The sequence below is a fragment of the Varroa destructor genome, unplaced genomic scaffold (assembly GCF_002443255.2).
Source record: "Varroa destructor unplaced genomic scaffold, Vdes_3.0 BEIS01000003.1, whole genome shotgun sequence".
In the NCBI taxonomy this organism is placed as follows: Eukaryota; Metazoa; Arthropoda; class Arachnida; order Mesostigmata; family Varroidae; genus Varroa; species Varroa destructor.
Window position 1 is genome coordinate 14,295,205 of NW_019211456.1, and position 24,064 is coordinate 14,319,268.

At 40.3% G+C, this 24,064-nt stretch overlaps 1 protein-coding gene across 3 annotated transcripts in view; it reads right to left on the reverse strand.

The window, feature by feature from the left end:
- LOC111246336 (uncharacterized) overlaps positions 1-18,532 on the reverse strand; it is a 30,864-nt gene extending 12,332 nt beyond the window's left edge. Inside the window, exon 1 of one of the 3 annotated variants that reach the window (XM_022795786.2) lies at positions 18,145-18,532. The gene's annotated coding sequence lies outside the window, so the exon portion shown is untranslated. Of the gene's footprint in view, positions 1-9; positions 1,758-12,310; positions 12,525-18,144 lie in introns of those variants that run through there. The other 2 variants (XM_022795789.2, XM_086982391.1) reach the window with 2 other exon arrangements.
- Between the last annotated feature and the right edge of the window lie 5,532 nt (positions 18,533-24,064).

Here is a 24,064-nt window from a genome sequence, read left to right on the forward strand (position 1 = left end):
AGGACTTACAAACTCAGGCCACAACTGAACGTCCTTGTATCGTCATTAAATGGGCACACGCGATCCTGCCACCGCTAGCTAGCTTTGTTCTTCCAGTACTGATAAATCGCCTTGTAGCGTGGACAGATCGAAACTTGGCGTTGACCAGCGTACTTACTCAGAGCGCCCACAGCTTTAGGAATCGCACTTACGAGCACATGTCTTAATTAGTCTGTTTCCCTACGTGACTATACGTGTTGATGTTGCTCAGACGGAAAGCGATCCTTAGTTGTTAGACTGCCTAGCGGCTCATGCGATACTGTCCAAAAGCTCAAAGGCTCTGCAATTCAGAGAGGGCGGGACAACACTTTTGAGAGAAAGGGCAATGTTAAGTTGTCAAACTTGTCAAGAATCCGCCACTGCTAGTGCACACTATAATTAGAGATGTGCCCTCGGGGCATAGCACTGCTAATTTCTATAGCAGCACCTGTGCACACCATGACAGGTGCTATTGTTCGAGCTTAATCTGCGCTTATGCCTCCTTGGGGAACTGCGTAATACGATGCGTGCATGCACTGGTCCACTGGAACTGACAGCCGGCTATACGCGAAGCAGAACATCAAATTGTCGGCAGTATCGCTGAGGTTGCAGGTGTTGTTGGTCGACCTTTCTGTTAGATGATTTTGTTGATTCTCTCGAAGACTGAACGGACAGCAAAAGTATGACCCTTAGGTTAATACAGCGTTCGATACTGTGTACACCTCTGCGCGCCAATCGGTGGATGGTTTATGCGGCAATAGCGGATCACTTGGCGTAGCGGTGGTAACGTTAGCGGCAATGGCAATGCAAATAACTATTCAGAGAATCAGCCTGTAAGCTAACTTGGTATGTTCGTGTGCGTGTCCTGATATACGCCCAGTTGCGAATATCTAGCTCTTAGGAGTTGGACATTCTGTTCGGATCACACCACTACGACGGCTGATACTGTCACAACACGCGAAGAGCACTTTGCCGGTACTGTTCGGCTGTTCGCAACGTTGCCGATGGGTCGCGCCCAGTTTGTAAAGATATTTTAGAGTTGGCCACCGCCGTCGGCCTCCAGCGCGGCGGCGGCAGCAGACGTAACCAACTGCCGCGGCTGTCACAGCAACACCATAGGAATTTGTACCAGCGGCAGCAGCAGGAGCAGAAGTTGACTGAAAAGGGAATGATGTGACGGCGGCGACAACAGCGGCGGGTGGCCAAGAAAAACAGCAAATGAGGAAACGAATGACAGCAACCGCTCGCTAGCACGCGGGAGTCGATCGATCCTACTGAACTCACGCATCTACTCCCCTCATTTAGTCACTACGGTGAGCTGCGTACACGGGTATTGTGTGCGGTGGACAATTGCTGCATGGTTCGTTGGTAGAGGTACAGGCAGACAAACAGAAGAACAAGGAGACTTCGGGCGTAGCTAATACCAAGGAGAACTTTGAGCTTCTACCGTCGGGCTTCGTTGATCGCGCATTGCAGTGCCGACGTTAATGTTGTTGTCGTGGCAGAAGCTGACGCCGCCAGATTCACGTTCTGCCGGCAATCGCTTTAACGTTATCAACGACTTCAGTAGTTGCAGCAGCAGCAAAAGCAAGCCACAGGTCGCAAGTTTGAAAACAAACGTTATGGAGGCTCAAAAAGCAATACTGTTCGTGCCAACGCTAACCAACAATGTTTGAACGCTGCAGCGCTGGGGTGGCGGCGGCGGCTTCACAGTTGTCGGCCACTCTTTCTGCTGTTGCGATTATGGGCGGCCTTAACGCGGCCAGCAGAAAGTGCTGCCAAGCTTTCTCCTGGCGGTAGTTGTATAAACTTCAGTAGCGAACGGCAATATGCGAGAAGGAAGGAAAGAGAGAAGACCAATAGAGGCAACACCCTATGACTACTACCGCGTTTGCAGATGCTGAAGCCACTTCAGAATTGGATGATGCCGACGATCAACCCTTCCACGATGATCGTAGCACCGCTGACGATGACGTTAGTGTTAGCAACGATGACGCCGGTTGAGACAAATAGTCATAAACGCTATGCTTGCTTCAGTCTCGCTTTTGCTCGCTGGCTTTGTCCCGTTCGTCGTTGATTTACCTACCTAATCTGATTCCTTTATCTAGGCTAAAGAGAACTATAAGTCAAGCATTGCTGTTACTTTACGGCACCTAACGTTAACCACTATTATTCACCAGCGTGTTTATCAGCGCCATGTATGTATCGCTCATCATATGTATTCTCGGTATACTTGTGCAGTGTCGTGTTGAGCAATGCTTGCTAGCGTAATGATACCAGAATCGCTAGTGCTGCCCCGATGAAGCCGCTGCATCTATTCAAAAAGGAGAAAATGAGCATGAATCAGAATAGAACGGCCGAATGATAAGACTATATCTGGCATTTGCGGTGTGAAGCAAAGCGCCCGAAATCTGGATCCGCTACCTGTAGTGAATTACGTGGGGGAAACGGATAAGTCGAGCCACCTGGGTGACGTTCAATTTTTTAGCTGAGTGGCGATTGGTCTTTTAGTTGCGCACCGCGCCATTATATACAATTAGAAACTAGCGATACACCAAAATATCCGTAATGATGGGCGGCTTGGCAAGGAACTTTGGTCTTTTCGGTTCGAGTGCAGCCACTGCGCAGAAAATGCGTTTAAGAGACAGAATTAGAGAGTTTAACCAAGCACGACCAGGCCGAATTGTTTTTTTACTCATAGGCTAGCAATAGGACATCTTAATACGTAGTATTCACGCGCTTTCCTAATAGTAATTTCTTAGTGAGTGGCTATTTAGCTTTGCAACTGTACCAAAAGCTGCAATATATATATATATATATATATATATATATATATTATATAATTCTGAGAAAGGAGTGACGAATAAGGGCAGTGAAATGATTGGTCTTAGCTAGAACATGTTTATTGGTGTGGAGCTATGGAAACATCGAATTTAAGTCGAAGTGATAGTGAACGGGCGTTGTGGTACAGCTGAAGCAATCACTGGCTGGAAACATGGGGCGCTTCCGGTTCGAATAGCGCGTTCACGAAAGGATAGCTGGTATTTGATGTGAACGGTTTTTCCATTCCTTAACTACTTAGCTAGATTAGTGATTTTTTTTTTACTCATTCGGTGACTGCAACGTCGAGAACAAGCACGGTGTAGAGCTTTTGCAGATCCACTACCATCAATACAACTATTGATTTAATCAACAAATAAATTCCAAATAAAAATAACCAGAACGAGTTCTGCTTGCCAACATTTATCAGTAAAACCCATTTTCACATGGTAGACACGTATATGCCGGCAGGAAATTCATAGCTTTATGCAGGCCAAGCGAACCGAAATCTCATCTCTTTTTTTTTGGCGGGTAGAATCAATCGAATCGCTTATGATATAAGACATTGTGGTAATATGAACATATAAATGAATCGTGACAATATAAACAGCCATACTCAATATCCGACAGTGTTCAAGGAAGCTTTATACCGGTCCAAATAAACATAGTCAAATATACGTTCCAACAATGGAGAGTGACCCGAATTGATCCGATCCTGTCTGATTGACAGGCTTCTTACTAAAGATAAAAAAGAACTTATATTAAGAAACAAAATCAGAGCATCTTTCCGGAGTGTTGATCGAATCTTACTTACGCTTCTCCATTTAGGCCTCTATTGAGCACATGGTCGAAACATGTGTATATATTGATTAGTTCTAGTGTTCGATCGATTGTTGCCTAGTTTTTACACAGATGATTTAGCAAAAAAAATGATATGAAGTGGGCAAGATTACCTAAATGGGCTAGTAGCTATTAGAAGGCAAAAAACATACGCACATCGTCTCTATTCTACATCTACAAAGTTATTACAACTGTTTTTCGTCCATAGTAACGTAAATCATTGTAAATATTGCAGATTTCATTGCAGTTATCGACCGCTGACCATCGTAGGGATGTGGTGAATTTAAGTTTGGACACCTTGAACAGCTTCGTTCCGAAAGGTTCACACACACGCTTCCCATTCCGAAAGAAGAAGACGAATGCAATTTAAACAGAGCCATATATTTCTATCACTATTCTATAGGTACTCATCGACAGAAACTCGACCTTCATGAGTAGAAACAAGCCCAGTTTGATACATATGTAGCAACTGGTGCGTTACGCATCAAAGTGTCACGCGTCTCACGCAAATTGGATCTTGTTTCTTGCAAGACTCGCCCCGATTTTGTGGGTTATCATTCATATAAACCCGGCTCACACGTAGGCGAACCATTTTAGCTGGTAAATAATCGGTATATCGTCAGTTTGTAAGGAGACGCGTACTTATCGTCGATAATTAATACTGCTGGCTTGTATTATCTTGTAGTTCAACCGTAAGCGGTTTCGCTTCATTAAGAGAATTATCTTTGCCTCATGCGTGTGTATGATAGGCCGCAGTCGTCTCGAAATGAATGACCGAGATAGATATCATCGAACGGTCGCTGAGCAGATTGTTTCCCAAGTCCAGTTGAACTCCGCATGGTGTACCATAGGATTCTGTTTAGTGTATTTTAAGTTTTACTTTAATCTGGGCAGATGACTTGTATCAGCTTTTGGATGATAAAGTTTGACGTATTTAATAGAACCATCAAAGGATATTTAGGCGGGGATTTGAATGAATCTAAAGTCACGGTTCTCGCTCAATTGATGGTTAGGGGCCACAATCGCTAGTGGTCAAAAGCATGCTGCCCAGCCCGTTGGCGTCCAAATTAAAAAGGCATTGTCCCACTCCTTTTGTCAGTTGCCCCACAGATTTGATTGCTAGATCCATAGCTTGAAATAATGAGGCACAGGTGTCTTTCCTGCCTGGTATTTGCTTCCAGCTGCTGCAATTTCGCGAATACGGAAACGCTAATAAAATGTACGAATGCACGTTTCGCCGCGCTCGAACAGCCAGCTATGCTTCCATCCTTAGATCGCTAGGAAAATCTACGTATTTTTCTATTCTACCTATCCTAGAGCAAAACGCACAAAACTTTTCCAATAGTAGTTAGTAGCAGACACGATAAGAATGAGTTAGTGGAACATTTACAAGATACTCCGTCATACGATACTTGGCCGTGTACGACTGTATATTTTCTATTTATATGTAACTGGCTCGGTATGTCACAGCTCTAAAAATATCAACTACAGTTCATGTAGAGAGGATATCACATGTACCGACATTCGACATGTTTGGGTTTCATAAAACTTGACGCGCTTGTTGTACAGTAACTTGCTTGTCATCGTTAACGGGAACTTTGTTGTTGCTATTATCTTTTTATGAAACTTCCTTGTTACCGGGACCCGAACCGATAGACATTCAAGTACTCTGCTGCTTCTATGAGGATAGTGCGCTCACTCATTACGCGTACAAAGCAATATTATTTAGGCTGGTTAATATATAGCGTACGAAATCGTTTGGCCTAATAAGGCCCCCCATCTAATTAGTCTTTCTTCAGATTAACATCTGCAGGCCCAGGTTGTGTATAGGATAATAGTAATGCAACACAAAGTAAAGCCTCGTCAAGAGACGAATTTAGCATTGCTAGAGAGTTGACGTTGCCGATATCTTGGAAAAGCCTCTTGGAATCGCACGAGCGATCGGTTTGCGCTCGAAAGATGCCTACCGTAGCGTGACTCAGTCAGTGATCCATGTACAATAACGGGAACAAGCAATATTGAAACATAAAAGAGACCGACATTTACTATAATTGTATAGTTACAGCGGCAAAATCCTGAGAACAGAAAACACTTTTAACCTAAAACGTTCGCATTATCTGTTTACAGCACGATACTTGCAATTTACCAAACTTGAAAATCTAGAATATTATCAAAAAGTATATATAATTGTCTAGAACATAGAAGCGGATCTCTGCGAACAGCGCCCTCAAGTTTAGACGTCCTGTTGCTATACAGGGCACATATAGAAGTATACAAATGCGTCATAATTCGACGTTTTCGCTGCACGGATCAACCACAGTTGTTCAATGATCTTTAGCTGGTCTACTTTATAATAATGGCATTGTCACTTTATTGTAGAATGCAGATCCCCTGGTGATCCATGTAAAAAACAATAACTATGTATGTATATATATATATATATATATGACACAAAGCACCGAGGCAACTGCAGTGTATTTCAGAAGTACTCTCACCTAAAGAAAATGTTCCAGATATGTACAAGAGTGACTGATACGGGATAGTTACGGCTATTTATCTAATTTAACTAAACTATGTATGCATTCTATTCAAATAGATACATACATGTACATCCCACAGCAGCATGCCGTTAACCACTCTTAATATATTATCTTCAATGATATGTACGAACAGTACCGCAGTTCGTTTCTGCTTAGACACCCGTACGCATCCCCTTGCTCTGGCCGGGGTGGCAAGCATACGGCTCTTGAAGATCTAGCAGCCCGCATTTACTCAGGGAGCGATAATTCTACGAACTTCATAATACTCACAGATACATAGACCGTAACGGTGGACAACCTAAAATGTGCGCAAAAATAAAGGGACTGTGGATTTGCTACGAGCAGCAAAGCGCAAGCCATGACTTCTCATATTCTAACGCCAAGTTCATCACAACCGTGTTACATATCTGGTTGCTGTTGTAATCTTCGTTGCGGCGGCATAAGTCAACGTAATATTTCAGACAATAGCAGTTAGCTTCAGAAGAAGAGAGACAATCACTCCAGTGCACGAGTCACCAAGTGACTACAGCCATACTCATATACGTTACTCATCGGGCAAGCTTCATCGGTAGCAATGCGGGCAGTCATCGTAGTCGAACGTCATTCGGAGTTGATATAATCTGACGAAGGCTGAGGAGCCGCGGATGACGAGACACGATACTCAGATATTATATGATGACACAGCAGGTAAACTGTCAAAATGAGGAACTGGCGAACGATCTAAAACTAGCTGCAGTGCAAAAACACTATAGCATCGAAGTATGGTACTAGAGAAAGCTTTTCACGGCCCATCCCCTCAGTGACTTGACGCTAAGGACATCGCAAATTGATAATGGGGAAACGAAACTCATTACTCTGCTCTATTGATTGCTATAGATTAACTGTGAATATCAGGCCAATAACGCGATCATGAGTAGCGAGGTAGCAAGAAATACTGTTAGCGCCATGTGGTACGGCACGTTCTTGTGTGCGTTTGAATGAAATGGTGGAAAATTTAAATGGGTAGACAAGTAATTACCCAAATATTTATTGAGGACTTATTTAAGAGGCAAGGATTTGGGACTAAATACTTAATTAGTAGATATTTAGTTGCGTTGGATTGTTATTAACACTTGCAGCTGTGATTATAATTACGGGCAACGATCTTGACCTATTTTTAGATAGCTGCCACACTGCTCGTAGCTATTCTCCGCGAAAGTATTTCATTAAGTACTACGAAGCTGCCCGTAGAGCTTGTCATGGCGCGAACAGAGCATCTATGTTACGATACAAACAGCTAAGTGACAGCTTCCATCAGCGTCACTGATAATAAATGATGACCATCACAACAACGTTTTGACCTACGCAAGTAAGAGTTTTCTATAACGCGTTATATTATCGTTTTGATGTCCCTACTCGAAGGAACAGCCGTCATTGTAGTGATCGAGCAAACGGAACAGAACTACTTACCGTTATTGCTTTCTTAATCATTCTGCTGAGGTCGTCCATATGTTGCCGTTATTTCGAAAAGGGTATACAATATTCTTGTGATTGAAAGTGCTTTTCAGCGGAAAAACAAATGCGACTTTTATAGAAAACGTGCCTAAACAACCTTTTTATCTCATAGACGCACATGGACTAGTCGTGAACAAGAAACGTCGTATTCAAGTCATTGATAGACGTATATATTTACGATACGACAACAACAGCGTTTATTTTTATCGATCTAAACTAGAACTGTATAAATGCAAGCTACGACACCTAAATTAGGACATTTCCTTATGCTTTGTAGCATAGGAAATGTTTCAACGACCGTTTTCTCTCTATTGTCCTTTCTAGAGCGTTTGGTAATGTCGATCGTAAACATCACGAATGATTTTTGGCCCATTTTAGTAAGTGTTCGCACCCTTAGTATACAAACTTAATCTCATATTTTCCGGCTTACCTCGCGAAAACCTTCTCCGACTTTTCCTCAAGCCGCATGAAAGCTAGGAATAATGTGGATCATCGATTTCCGGCAAAAGATGAATGCTTAATCTCACTGGAATCGCCCAGTGCTGAAAAATTGGATAGTGCCTGATCTTCTATCAAATTCCATGAACAGTTTCTTGTTTTCCCAGCGAAGCCAACTGGCCTTAGTACAGAACCAGGATCATCGGGTAAACGCATGCGCTTTTCGACAATTTTTTTTGTCTAAATTTAAATGCTATGAATATATATCATCAAATGCTGCTCAATGGTTCGGAGTGTATTACTGCCTGCTACGCCTTCTCTGATCCTGCTTACGCGCCCTGCGTCGAACATCGATAGATTAATATACAATCTCGATTTCTTGAATCCTCTGTATATACCGAGCAGTTTTCTCATGGTGTCATTCCAGAATATTGGACGCCCATACACACAGATAAGAACACAGTTGTATCTCAGTCAGCTTATTCAGTCATAGGACTTCATCTGCGTCGAAATGGTCAGCCTGACTAGTGCAGTCTCGCGTGAACAGATTACGACAGGTCGTAACCTGTGATGGGTGGAAGCGATTCATGACGAAAGCTCAAAAGATATAAATAAAAATCTAAAAATTGCAAGATGTAGCGGTGAATTGACTTGTTTCATCGAAGGATGCACTTGTACAAGGAGGGACTAGCAAAACAGCAAATGTCAAAATTATTGAAATCTTGCCATTTCTAAGGCTAAATTAGCCTGACATTTAACAGGACATTTAGGTTTTTTCTACCAATATATTTAATAACCCATATACGGAAGGGTGACCGTAAAGACTTGCGCCGCCTATGCACGGATTCATTATCCATAACAGCAATACCACCACTTCCAGATTTCTACATCAGATACGCTTCAGACATTCCTGCACACGGTCTAATTATCTGTTCTTCTTCAATAATGTTAGACTTCAATAATGTTATTTAGCCATCAAAATAAAATGATCGTCATAGCGACCGAACGTAGTAGACCAGAGGTTAGAGTTTCATTCACTGGACGTAGCACTGAAGATCCCGATTTCCGAAACACCGTGATGCAACACATGTGTTACAAATCCGTCCAAATTCGCATCTAAAACCATTTCAACTTTTATTTGCTAGAAATCTTGGATATTTTTCGATGCAGACGAAATTACCAATTATCTATATGCATGTGTCATAAACTACATATTTCTCTTTAAAGTTCTGTAAATAAGTTTTCCGAGACAACGTTCGTTGGCCTATGCCAAAACAAGGACCTTGTACCCGTTCAAGTTTGGCGCGGAAAGCAACTACATCATCAGTAAGTCATTCGCGTCAGTTGTTTGTACGCAACGCTGCCGTACGTTACACACTTTAGGCGAAGCCACGCACACAAACGCGCCGATAGGTTGGAAGTTCAACGAGATTCCACCGAATAAGAAAAGTCGGAAGCGGAGACCAAGCTGAACTTCTTCTGTCCTGGCAGCATAAAAAAAATTGCGCAAGAAAAAAACAGACTTCATGCCGTTTACGTCAGTTGTTCTGTTGTGCAGAAAGCTGTAGTGGGTGGCAGCAGCCATTCCCATCGTATGTGAAATATGGCGGACGGTTTACGGCTGCCAGATACTTAATGCCTTTTCGGTGGCCGGTCGCCCAACAACCATAACACAGCCCAGTGTATCGCGCAAGTCAAGGCCCCTCCTCCATTTTCGTCGTGATCATCTGGCCCAGAATGCTGTGTGAACGCTTCTTCTATTCAAGAAATAAACATATTTTTATCAGCTCCGGCTGCCTCCCTCTCCCTCTTTCTAGCTACTATGCAAGTGCGCAGCGCACGTAGTTGTTATTGTTACTATTACCATATGACATTGTCTGTGCGTGCAATGGCAATATTACACATTTCCAATGCGACATATGTGTGTGAAAAGAACAGGGTAAGTTGGTCAGCCAGCATGCATTTAAAGATAAAGTTCATAATTTTACTTCGATAGATTGCATCAGCAAACAAGGTCACCCAGACCTACACCTAGATTCTGTATACGTAGGGGTAACTCGAAGGGTCACCTGACTTAGCTAACCGTCCAATGCCCGATCTCACTCAGAGAAGCGTTAGTAGAGGTTTTTTGTAAGTAAACCTCTGTTTCCGATATAATATATTTAACAATGTGGTGGCTTGTCTTTGGAGTGAGTATTAATGACCAATTTACCCTCTAAAAATTTTCTCGCAGACAACCATCTCGGTTGGCAACATATTAGGCTCAATCGTGCCGAACGATGATTTATTCTTTTTATCCAACAACTTCTACCTCGAACTACCTTACGGAGGCTGCTTCGGACCGCATCTATGTCTTAAACATCCCGCATATATATGTTTTACGTAAAAGCACACATATAAAGGCTAACAATTACCGATAAAAAGAATCTCGTATTGCATCCATGGACGAAACCATTTCGTGTTTCCTGCACGAAAATGGCTGACCTGTCTACCAAAACAGAACGCATGAAAACGAAGATTAGGCAAACAAAAATTCTTCTATTTCCTCGTTTCCTAATGACTGTATCGTTTGATTCCTTCAAAACAATTTCACTTGCATCCAATCGAACTTCATCGGAAAGGGGCACGCATTCCTCTATCATTAAAAAACATCCTATTGATCCGTCTAGGGTAAGAACTACTACATTACAATTTGGACAACAACTTATTTTAACAATACAATTCTGAATAATTAAAGAACCGATTGATTCGTAATCGAGTACAGGTATTATGACTAGTTTTTGGTATAGGTAGCTATCGTCAGTTGCACTAACTGATATCAAAGCAGTACTTTCTCAGAAGCCTACGTCTATCTGCAGGGACCTTTATGTCTCCGCAGCTTTAAAATTTCGACGGACATTTCTGTGTCGGTTCCTGATGCGATTCGAATGCCTCTGCTCGAAGAACGCATCGGGATATATAATTTTAAGTATGGTAGCAAACAGTAGAATATCATTGCGGCGGTCCAAACCTGGAGCGGATGGATACGATACCCAGCTAGTTACTGGTTTGAAAACCGGGAAATAGGTATTGTATGTATATGGATACTTGAGGATCTTGAAAGGCTTAAACAACGACATTTTGTCAGGCTCAGAAGCTGGCAATAAAATTAAAGGCTAACTAGCTTCTGTCTTTGACAGGTCAATCTGCGCTCCTCTTCCATACCATAAGCTTATCTTATGCTTATGAACATTATAGTCTATTTTTGGAATAGCTTATGGGCTCTTGTTTGAGGGTATCCGAAATACTACATCCAGCTTAGTCCTGCATCTCAGTGACTACATGGAATGTAATGGTTTTCGTTCAAAGCAATCGAAAAATCACTAAACTTACAAGTTTGATGTTTGTTAATCAATCACAACAAACTATAATGTTATACAATGGTTATTTTATCATAAAGAGAAATCACTTCCTGACGTTTCACTTAAACCTAATACGAATGGTCATACTGGCCGACGTATGATAACGCGTTCGCGATGCGGCGGATGCATGCACCACCGTGCATAGCATACAGATCGATTACATGCACCTATTTGTGATTGACATACGCACTAGCGTAATTTACTTGATGACCGCAAAATGTGACTTGAATGATTGACATTTAAGCGAAAAATTTGAACTGACAGTTCAAAAAAGTTCCGACATTGTTAAGTTATCGTTTACAATTGGCGGCTATTTACTCGTCTTTCTCAGGGTGTGGAAGTGGAAATGTGGAAACGTACGTATGCTATTTTTGCTAATGAAAAATTTGAGAGGAAATTTTGATTGCTGTATTTACGCCTTGACATATGTTGGAAACAATGATCATAATTAAAAGCCATTGGTCGAATTCAATCGATGCTGGTCTTAGAGGTCGAAAGTTTTGTACACGTTGATTTTCAGCATATGGTTTCCTAGATTTTCGGTAATTTCATAACAACAACAAACAAGTTTTAGGTTTAACTTATATACTTAGCAACATATTTGACTATATAAATAATATTAAATATAAAAAAAAAAGGATAGAATAAAATCTTCAATAAAAACCACTTTGCCAGACAAAGCATTGTGTACGCCATTGACCACATTGGCAGCCGCTTATAAACTCAGTGCCGAACAAGAAGAAAGGTTAGACCGCGTACCTTGCATGTAGGCTACACGCCAAACACGTCACGAAATCAGAGCGAAATCAGCACGATAACAATGATCCGCTCAAAACAACCGAGCGCTTCCTGCCCACAGTCGTGTTAACGGCACGATGCAGGCATTACCACAGGGAATCGTTAGCTTCTGTGGCATGTTACCTAGCTGGCAGATTGCGCGAGGGTTTTGAGCTGGTCTTATCCTGTTGTTAGAAACTCACTGGGGACCTACCACCGATTCCTATGGCTGTGCAAAGCAGGGCCAAGCTAAGTTGGCAAGATTGTATTACTTACTAATTCCACAAAGCACGTATATAGGCTCCGTTGCCAATAAGTGCAACAAACGAAATCGCTATCTCTACACAATTTACTACCCGACTAACCACTTCTTAGGATCGAAACGACGCACGGATTACAAAGAACTCACATCTTTTCAGAAACACTGCCCGATTATTACTACGATTCTTATTGTTATTATTCGAACTATGTAAATGACGTTATTTTGCCCAGCAGGGAACTTTACTATTATTAATTCCGGGCTCACTAAGATTTACAATACTAGGTCAGTTTACCATACCGTCACAGTGTTAAAACTACACACCTCAGCTCACAGCCACGTAGTAAACACCTCGGAATTTTCACATCCATGAATACACAAGAAGCAAGAAGACTTCCATGATAATTGATTTAGTTGTCTCTGAACCTTGTTATTACGTACGGCTGGATCGTAAGTAGCTTGTACATTTTCATGCAAGTATATATATATCTATATATACATCTGACTTGGTTAACGAAAAATCGATGAAATACCCGAGGCAGAACATGCACTAGCGGGCGGCATAGTTTCGCTTAAGTTCCTGTTATTGCTCTCGCTGAAAGATATTGCTCGAGCCTCACTTAAGTCCAAGTTAACTCCTGATGGATACGGCATCGAACATATTAAAGAGTGCCACGCCTCGTTGATCTAATGTTCACTGGTCTTTCAGCCGTTGGAAACCCGTCACAAGGAAATGTAAGTGAAGTCATGTAAAAGTTTGCATTTATTTATGATACAATAATACGTATCGGGCATAATGTAAGTCAGTGGCAGAGGCGTCGTTGTATTACTGAATATTTGATATGTAAAGAGCATTAATTGAACCGTTTGCAATCGAAGTTGGTACCTGTAAGTAATTGTATTAAATCGGGTCGTATATATTTATGTGAGCCTTTTTCAAGCAGCCGTTGGTAGTAAAGGGACGCCAATATTATAAGTACTGCAGCTAGCAATCACTTTTAAAGTTCCACAATGTTAATGATGTTTCGACAATATCAGGAACCGATTAGATGCTAACATTCCATGTTGTTCATAGCTATGTCATATGCCCTTATATAATTGCCGCAGATAAAGACAAAATTAATATTTTCAGTTTTACCTAAATTCATTTAACAATTGGATATATATATTTAAAGCAGTTTGTCAGTGCCTTCTTTTCTCTCAGTTAGCTAGAGTGAAAAAAAAATCCCAAAAATAAAAGAACAACGACTATAAGACAGCTGCCCCGGACCATATGTACATGATAGAACGAATGCGACAAGCTCTAACGTCCGGCTTAAGCTCAAACAAGGAACTTGTGCTGGGTAAAATCTTTATTGCAACTGGCACATGGGCTCTACTACAACAGAAGTTTCTCTCTGGCTATTTTTGACAAACTCTGCTATTACGTAAGATTAGCTCGATGGGTTTATCCAATTAAAACGGGTCGTCTCTATATCGTATTCTGTTACGAGATGGCAAGGAGCTTTGGCGCCTCTGCTTTCGCATCTTCCAGTGGTTAACATGTGTCATTGCTAAATCAAATACGACCGATCGTCCCAGTGTAAACAAGCCGCAAAACATCTTCTCTAGCCTTTGACAAACCAGCAGATAACAGTCAATTTCAATGAGAATGATGGCAAGATGAATAATTTCATCTTGACTTATCAGCATTCATTAACTGAATGCCATTCGTTGCTCTTCTCGAGAACTTCTTCTCGGCTTCGTTTTGTTTCGGTTCGGTACTCGACAGTCGCCAAAGAAGAGCTGGATGCAAAGAAACACGCTTCAGCATTGATGCAACTCATGCTGGCCGAACGCACCTTTCTCGCACAGAAAAAGTGAAGAAAATTGCTTTCCGTTATTATTATTATTATATATATATATATATATATATATATCACGGTTTGTGTGAATATTACCACACTTGTGTTCAATAAACAAGCCGAGTGAAAAATTAATTTTTTTATTAAACAAAAGAAAAAGGTTTGATGTAGCGATTAATTATTTTCTCGTGCTAACCAGTCGTACCATAAATTATTAATTTAGTTTTAGAGAATGCTAGCGATAGCTTTAAATTAGCTGGATAATGGTAATAATAATAGCGTACGTATGACACGCTACATTACTTACGTGCGCCATTGTAAATATTCAGAAAATCATAGACTATAGAAAATGAATAATGTTAGGCTCAGCTATGGAATAACTTTTAAATTATGCAATTTTAGCAGACGAAATATGGTCAACGCCTACATTCAGATATTCTGATTATGACCAGAAAATAATGAGTAGGCAAAAATATGTTTTTAGTGCTGAAAACCAGCGCATGCAAAATAGGAACACATAAGGTAATTTTAGTTAAAAATTAAGCGTAGCTACATTTTAGCGAGGGGGGCCAGCCGTCTGAGGTAATGCTTAATCGAGGTTTCTCCAAAAAAAGTTATCAAACGACATGATAACAATAGGCCGTGGCAACCATATGTCAACGCAGAAATCTAAATCAGCGATGGCTGATGATTCCCATCGCAACGCATTCAACGAAATGCGCATTAAGTACTCGAACGACACCCCTATTTTTAATAAAAAATCCATTAAGCGTACCATCGGCATCAATGAGCTATAGGTTGGTCTGAGTCGCCTAAAAAGAACTTCAGTGACGGTGTTGAATAGAGTTGGATGTGGGCTGCTATTGACACTGCAACAGGGATTTCAAAAAGTGGAAACAAATGATGTTCCCGTCATATCTTAATTATGGCCTGGAAAAGGAATCACAGGACCAAGTGATGGCTTTAACCCTTATATCTCCCATATTTAAGTTTTGTGATCGCAATTGCTTTGATGCAATAAAAAAATAACAGGTAACTAAGCTATCAATAACGAAATTAGGCACGGCAATGCAAATGATTCGTGTCTAATAGTTGAGAATATTCTTGGGCACTAATTTAAACGCGTAGACAAATAAAGCGGAGCACGTGTAGCATACACAACGCATCGCCAACGTACGTTATATGGTTTAAAAGTTAACTGAACTTTTTTCACCCTCTAAGTAGCTATGGATAGCCTAGTATCAACAAATAAATATATACCTTGAACTTAAAATAAGGAATTTGCACATTGTGAATGATCAATAGATTTCCTCACACTATGTGTTTCGAACGTTGATAAGAAGGTACGAAAAGCCTCCTTGTAAAAGGACTGAAATTTTTTTGTTTTCAGTTCAGAGTTGTGAATACACATTTTTTGAATCTGCTTGATGTTTTCTCAAACTTAATAAAGAATATCTGGCAAAATTAAGTTCCAAAATATTGGCTAACAGACTTTGTGTCCATACAAACCGGGTTTATGTCAATTTTATCGTGTGCTATTATGTAAGAAAATGTAATACAATCATGTAATTTGCCAAACTCAGCGTAAACTCAAACTAAAATGCCCATAGTTTTACAAATATCCAGTAGTTTTAAAGGCGACAGTATATAATTGGAGTTACCCCGAAGTTACCTTAAATCTTCATTACAAATACATTATTATATACAAATGTAAAACTTTTCATAGTTTTTCCATTGTGTTATTTTGTTACTTAAAAATATAAAAGTGTTTATATTGCATTGTTTAATAGTTGTATCGTTCATCCGCATGAAGAGACGAATTTCTGTGTATTGTTTATGTAATGGCATTCACTGCAACATCCTACACATTAAATAACGGCTAAAAATTGGGGTTTCATGCCTGATTGGCCACATCCGTCTTCATACCTCCTCTTCAATCGTTATGCTATATTTCCAAAAGCTAAAATGTTTCAAAGGTACCTTCATAGTTAAGAGAAACATTCACCCGTGATAGAAATTTTGCGTATTCGATTTTTAGACCTAGCGATCAGAAAATGTTAGCTATGCATCACACCTGGTCGTTCTACTTCGTTCTTCTTTCAAGTCTGACCCATAAGCCAGGGCGATAGTCCTTCTGCCCGTTAATTATTGTTAGCATGAACTTGTTCAGTATTCCACAATTGCCAGACCATATATAAGTCTTTGGCAATCATCAATCATCCGCAATGAGCTATCCGCTATCAGACTTTCCGAAATCATATTAGATATGTCATTCTAGACATAAAAGCATTGGACGTTACGCAACAACAAGTGAAGGTGGATTCTGTATTGTGCCGGACATTTCCGTTTTTCTGTTCTCGATGTTCCACTCGCTTCACTAACTCCGCCCGTCTCTACTTTTCCCGTTATATAAGTAGTAATGTAAGCACTGAGTTAGAGAATAATGCTGGAATAGGCAAGTCGCCAAACATTATCACCTGAAACCGGACTGACGTGGCCGGTTGTGCCCATAGTCGCTTTGTAGCCGCGTGCGTTAATATGTCTTTTCCTGAAGCGAGCCTCAGCAATCCTCATATGAATTATAATTGTAGATGCAGATACCCATACGTAATGACAGTTACTGTCCACATGTTAGTCACGGATACGAACATGTCCTCCCATCATTCTATTGCATCTCTCAAGTATGCTAAAATATGTATGGACAAAGCCAGAAGATTAATACTAAAATTCAAGCAAAATGTAGTGAGACACTCATTCGTGTTGGGAATGAGGTTTTATCCGAAAATAATACCTGTAAAGGATAGAGTAATGTGAGATATGATGGCTAGTTAATTCAGTTTTGAGCTAAGGCAAAACCGCATAAAAGCTGTTCGCGTATGTTCATACGATACAAATGTAACGACTATGGAAAACGATGATTTCGGAATATAACAAATCTATTACCAACGAAGAGAAAAACAGGTATGAATGAATGTCGGTCTGCATTTACGTGTATGTATAACAGGAGGACCTAAGGTGCTATAAATCGGGTTACGAGTGTCCCAATTGGATCATTTGCAGACTACCGTGCGTATACAGGCAATTCCACTGTAAAAACAAACGTAGATAAAGTCGTGTCCATAAATGTAATTGCATAGGTGGGTGGCGTTTGCCGAGGAATACAATAACATTGACTGGCATTGGATGCTATAGTTTGCCCGCTATAATCATAGTTCGCTTATAGCTACAGTTAGTAGAGTTATAGGCACGCGTCTTAGATGTTTACGCGCCCACGACGTGTTATAAATAGACAATTAGTGAATAAAGTTCTTGAAACGCTTTTGTCTGACAAGTGACACGAGGATCTCTGTAAATTGGTGAATACATCTGCTCCGCCCTTTCTAAATTCGGGCTGGCATATCGCTTCACATGTCCCATTCGTCAAATCCGGCTCAACTCTGTTACGGTGACGGGGTATAAAATGCAAGGACTTAGACTGTCCTAATCAGTGAATCTACAGTTTCTGCTAAAATAACTGACACCGACACTTAAGATGAATCAGGGGTTCAATAAATGTTCTTTTTGCTTGTGCATTGTACCTGTAGCACCTTTTACATAAGCAATCGTCCAAGTTTCGTATACGGATACACAACAGCTATCTGCGTTCACTTGTACACAAAATGGGTGCTCCTTCTACGATAGTTATTCCGATCCTACTGTTAAATACAACTCACCCATCTAATTCGAGTAACCAAACGTCGTATGGATAATCAGGCAAACGACCGAACGGGTGGATAGATTTTTTGACGTTTGCCGTTGATACTGACGGCTTTTAGTGTTCGTAGTAGACACTAACTAGTTGCGTCTACTGGAGTGAAGATTGCAGCGGCAGGCCCCAGAACGAACACACACTCGCTTACACACAAAGAAAGACACGACGCTCACACACCTCAGAGACACTTTTCTGGTCTGTTTTAAAGATAGCGACCTGCAGTGGCAAGCAGACCAATACTGACTAAACGACCACCGACCACTGCCTAATGCCCGATGCTCGGCAGTCAGTTGCTGTTATGTTGGCTAACGGCCACAGCAACAACGAGCGACCTATCGTTGACGCTGCCTGGAGCTCTCGCTCTCCGCTGTGCTCACCCATCGAGGCGCGCTAAAGCAGAGCAACTTTACATGTAACTCTACAGTGGAAGAGCGGATAAGCTGGTTCGCCTTGTCTAGGTTAGGATGAGCTATGACTGCCCTCCGAACTTTGCCCAAAAGGAAATTGACTTTGGAGCGCGGATCGCATTGACGGCCGTAGTTTGCAGTCTATCCATTGGCCGAAGGTGAACCGTATGACGAGTGTTGTATGTTGGCCAGGTAACCAAGGGGTTTGCCCTTAGTTCGTCGTGCTCTTGTCGCCTTCTTGTAACCTTTACAGTTGGCAATTGAATGCTGAGTATAGGATAAAGACTAGTCACTAACGGCCCGCTTTGCTATCGATGTATCCCATCGATGCGTAGGTTGTCGTCGTTACCTTCAGATCAACAGAGTGTGTGTTTGCGCCACTCGTTACCATGGCCCGAGGCAGAGTTTATGCTCCGGAGCAGCTGCCATTGGAGAAGGCGGAAAACACAAGCTCGACGCGGCTTCCGACCGCCTAAGACTAACAAATAGCAATTCAGCCCGTCGTCCAGCGCTTCTGTTGGAAGCCACTGTTCCGAGTTATGCGAATAGGACCGCAGTGCACGTGTCGTATGTAGCCCGCTCATACCCATACACCCGTGTACATACTCGTATGAGCCAGAGTTGGTTTAAGGATTTACTTGGCGTGCCTAATCAACTTCATGACAATGCGCTACAGCGGTACAATGGTGATAGTGATACAGCCAAACTGTATACAGCTATAGAGCACAATTCGCTTTATACAATTCACTACTCTATGTGATCTATATTGGCAGCTAGCACTACACGTTGACTTACGATGTAGCGTGATGACGATAATGATACTGAAACGGGATCTTTACTGATAACCGCTAGAACCTAAGGAGTAGGGACATAGGTTTTAACTTTGGGATGAACGACTAGGAAGCTAACTGATAATACATCGGAGTGGTAGCATCGACTATTACGCACCTCTTACTACAGGCGAAAAAAGGCTCTTAAGGATCGAATACCTTTGAATAGGGAACGAAACGCCTAGATAGAACAGGAGGTCTCGCTTGCTAACATCTCGCAAATGCCATCCTTACTGCATGTTTTGATCAGTGATGAAAGATTATGACTCACTTCAAGATCCATCAAATATACGGTATTTGAAGATAGACACAAATCTTGTTATTTATAATGAAGACTGGTTAAGAACTATGTAGAGAAACATGACGGGTTCCGAAGCTGTTGTAATCTACGATTATACTTGTAACGTTTGTTGGCAACAGGATAATGGTATTTATGCAACCATTACGTCATAGATTCAAAGACTGCAAGAAAGGAAAGTCTGCTCCATTAGATTAGTGGGTCACATGAGATACATTAGAGTATAATACTGAATGACAAATGGAACTAATGTATGTGTGGCGAGACCTAAAAGAGCACATCACAATAAACATTAATCTCACTCAAATTGGATTAAAGCGGGACAATAGATGAAATTCCAATAAACATAGTGAGAGATACTTGCAGGTGCTGGATGATTCAGAGTCAGTAACAGTTTGATATTATTTCGATGGCGATCTGTGGTGCAATTATTTAAACAGATGTAGGATTATAGTTATTAAAAATAATTGTATTGTATAAAAATAAATGGCTATGCAATCATATTTGATATGATATGATGTCTAATGGACCAGGAATTGAAAAAGTGATGTAACAACAAAATTTCAAATCTTGGTAAATGCCTTATTTTTAATGTCCACCTTTGTCTACACGAAGCGAAACTCTATAAAAAAAAGTTTCAAAATCTTTAATTAGCCAGCTATGCAGGTTAGTAATTACCATTACATCGTATCTATTATATATGATAAATTGAACCGTACAACACTGTTGCTTTAGTTTAATTCTGATCTGTATCAAAATACCAAGCTAAAAAGTTCTCTGTGTGAAAAGTTTAACGAAATGCATCGATACATAAAAAATGGTACCGAATTGTTAGTTATTCGCTTACTTATATCTATATAAAAACTTCAACAAAGTGTACTGCTGTAACGCTGCATTAAATTCTCATTTGAGTTTGAGCGAGTTTAGCATCGTTTTTATCTTGAGTCGATCATGTCGTCTATAAGATTCGTCCTGGGATGGCTGCTAATGTCATTGTATGCTATGGTCGGAGCTCCATGACAGAGGTATCTTTGCTTCGCCAAGTTACTAATCTCTTCGAAGTTTTACTGCGCTTAAGCTTAAGGCCTGTTCCCTATGCAGTCTTCGCACGAAACCTAGATGCGCCTTTCTAACTAAACCGCTACGCGTTACCTTTAAAGTATATATCGATAACCCAAAATATACGAAAATGAAATAATAATAAAACCCTAGAAATCTAGAAAGCAATTAATTGTGTTCCGTATTGATAATATTATATCATAATAGTCCCGAAGTGGAAATTACCGTCTATGGTACATAAAATTGAAAAACTACTGTGGATGAAGGCTGTCTCCCGTTCACTAATTTGACCTTCAGGCAATGTTCAGTGTACAAGACTGGCTATTTATGATTATATTGCTCTTTATCTACCCCCAAATACGGATACTCTTTTACCAAAAAGGCATGAAACACTTCTTTTGTCAACGAGAGCTGTCGACAACATAACATTTGAACGTGTTGTTGATAGTGGACTATTTAACGATCCTATTAGTGATGGTAAATTTAGTTACTTTAGTCAGTTTTATACAACACCTAATAGATGGCTAATTTCATGGATAGTCACTTAACCGATATGCTATATATTTTTTTCATTCGGCACATGGCTTATCGTATAGGGAAGACCAACACTAATGTATCATATCAACCCTATTCATAAAAAATGCTTTATATATATATATATAGCAACCCTAGAAAATTTACAAATTCTGTTTAGAAGATTATTGACAATATATATATATAGGAAAAACGTCGTTTACTACACATTTAGCAGCATCTTTTCTTGCCTTGAGGTAAAACTAGACTAAACTTCTGCGCTTTCACTAGCTAATCTTTCAATTAACACTCTAGCGAAAGTACGGCAAACAATTTTTCGGTATTTTTTGTTCGAAATAACTTCTGCTGTCTCCTTGAAATGCATATGACAATCGATGTTGGGTTAAAACTGAAACAGTAAGCAGACATTTCCTACGTAGGCTCACATATTCCACATTGAATTTCACCATGGTATTAGGAAACTGCCTTCATCGCGTGTGCCATAGCAGTTGCCTTGCTCTTGGGTAAATGCAGTCATAGTACAACAAATTGGATTGTCTAATAAATTTTTTAACTACATAAAACTGGATATTCATGAATATTATGAAGAATTATTTTTACAGATTCGGATTATTGGTAATTTCACGCGGCTTCACTTGCATTTTGTTATAAGTTGTGCCGCCTGAACAATCGATGCTTGATTTAACGAAATGGTAAAATCAGACGTATAGATGAATAAAGAGTCCGCTGAAGTTGTAGGCGAGTCAAGTAGATAAGTTTTCTGTTGTTAGCACGGCAACAATAACACAAATATGTGACACCGCTCGGTACCTTATATTTCGTCCACAATCATACCCAGGCAGTTTGAATTAATAATTCCATTATCATACTAACGATTAGATATGCAATGCTACATCGAGTGGTTTTCTTTAGTAAATGCAACGAATTCTTCATACGTGTAGAAGAGCTGAACTCTGAGTGCTAGAATTATCGTCTATGGATGTAATAATTTAATTCAACTCAACATGGGTTACGGTCTATTCATTTATGTTTATAATATGCATCCCCTTGAAATGTTTTTTCATCTTCCAGCACCAATACAAGTTTTATATATCAATTTGCAAGATAGGCGGAAAGTATGCCATGCCATTAATAGTGACGGTATGTCAACGGCTGGTGGGATGTCCGAGGATGCAGATAGTAATATTGACAGCAACGCCATGGGTAATAGTCAGGTAGGACTTTCAATCCGATGCAGAGCTCATTAATAACACGTGGATGATTCTCACGATGGCATGACTTGTTTTGACCGGACTATCCTCCTATATAATAAAACAACACGGACCAAGAGAATAAGCTAAGGGTGGACCTTTTTAAAGGGTTTTTCATCGTAGGAATGTACGAATTAATAAACGTGGCTGTATGATTTCACACTTTGTGCCCCTATGCAGTTTTCAAAAAATATCTGCGGCCCTATCTACCTGCGTTCAAATACGCGCACAATTCGGTGGAAAACTTCACTTTCAAAAATAATTAGTAAATTTGGCATAAACTCTTAATTCCGTATGAAGTAAGCGAAATTCCTGCTGATATTATTACCTTTATCAACAACTCCTTTTTATATTTAAAGACAAACCCTGCCGAACAAATAAATCTGTATAAGGCTGTATCGCTGTAAAAAGGCGTGTGACTCTGTAACTGAGAAACAACGAGTATGGATAAAATAAATCATAAAAAATGTTATCTTTATTAGCTTTATATCTGTATGAAGATACAATCAAATTTTTTAAAGCGATAGTGCCAGCCAAAGTTTAAAAATCGATGCCTGGCGGATTTTACCATTTGATGTTGCTTAGATCTTAGGCAGCCGCCCGCTGATATGCCCTGCGCCCCAATCGATGCTATTCGAAGTAAAGAGAAATTCGTCTTTAAGCTTGGCACGTCCGGAGAGATTTATCAAGACGCCCATCGACATTACAAGTTATCGGCTTAGGTCCTTGAAACGGCGTTGGCATGAAGTGCGTGCAATTTATCTATATTATTTATCATTAGGTGATTTGCTGAAATTGTACAAAGGTGAAATTATACAAAAAACTTTGTATCACTGTTCAGTGTGTGTTGAATATTACGTGACAGTACAACGTAGCTAAGACAGCGACCTAGCTAAGCTTTAGTTATACTAGGTATTGAACTCAAGCCTTTCTTATTAATTAATTGAAAACTGCTAACCTAACAAGCCTCCGTAAATGAATTCAAGATGCTTCAAACCTACACTCTACGAAGGAAAAATACTCCTTTAAAACGTTCAAATATCGCTTTTTTTTTTTTTGGAAAATATGTTAATTCATTAGCATTAACCACTGCTTGGGATCACGTGTAATAAATAATTTCAGGCCCCATTTCTGCACTAAATATTTTACGAGCTTTCGATGCGATATAAAGCCTTAGCATACCAAAACTTAATTTACCCGATTGTACTGCATAGGCTGTGCCACTGTGACACCTATCTATTCCCATTGACCACGGTAACAAACTATTCTCGGTTCAGCAACAATGCAACTGTATAGTCTTTTAGTCACTATAAATTTTGCGTGTATGGTTCACTCTATTTAGTTTGTACATTACTGTCATTTAATTTGTTTGGTTTTCGATACTGGGATTCATGTAATCATGACTTGCTTATCACCATTATTCGCTACTGAGCACGAAACCAGAGGTTGTTGGTTTAACATTCGGGTAGGATACATACCCTAGCTCAGCAATGAGCTGATGTCA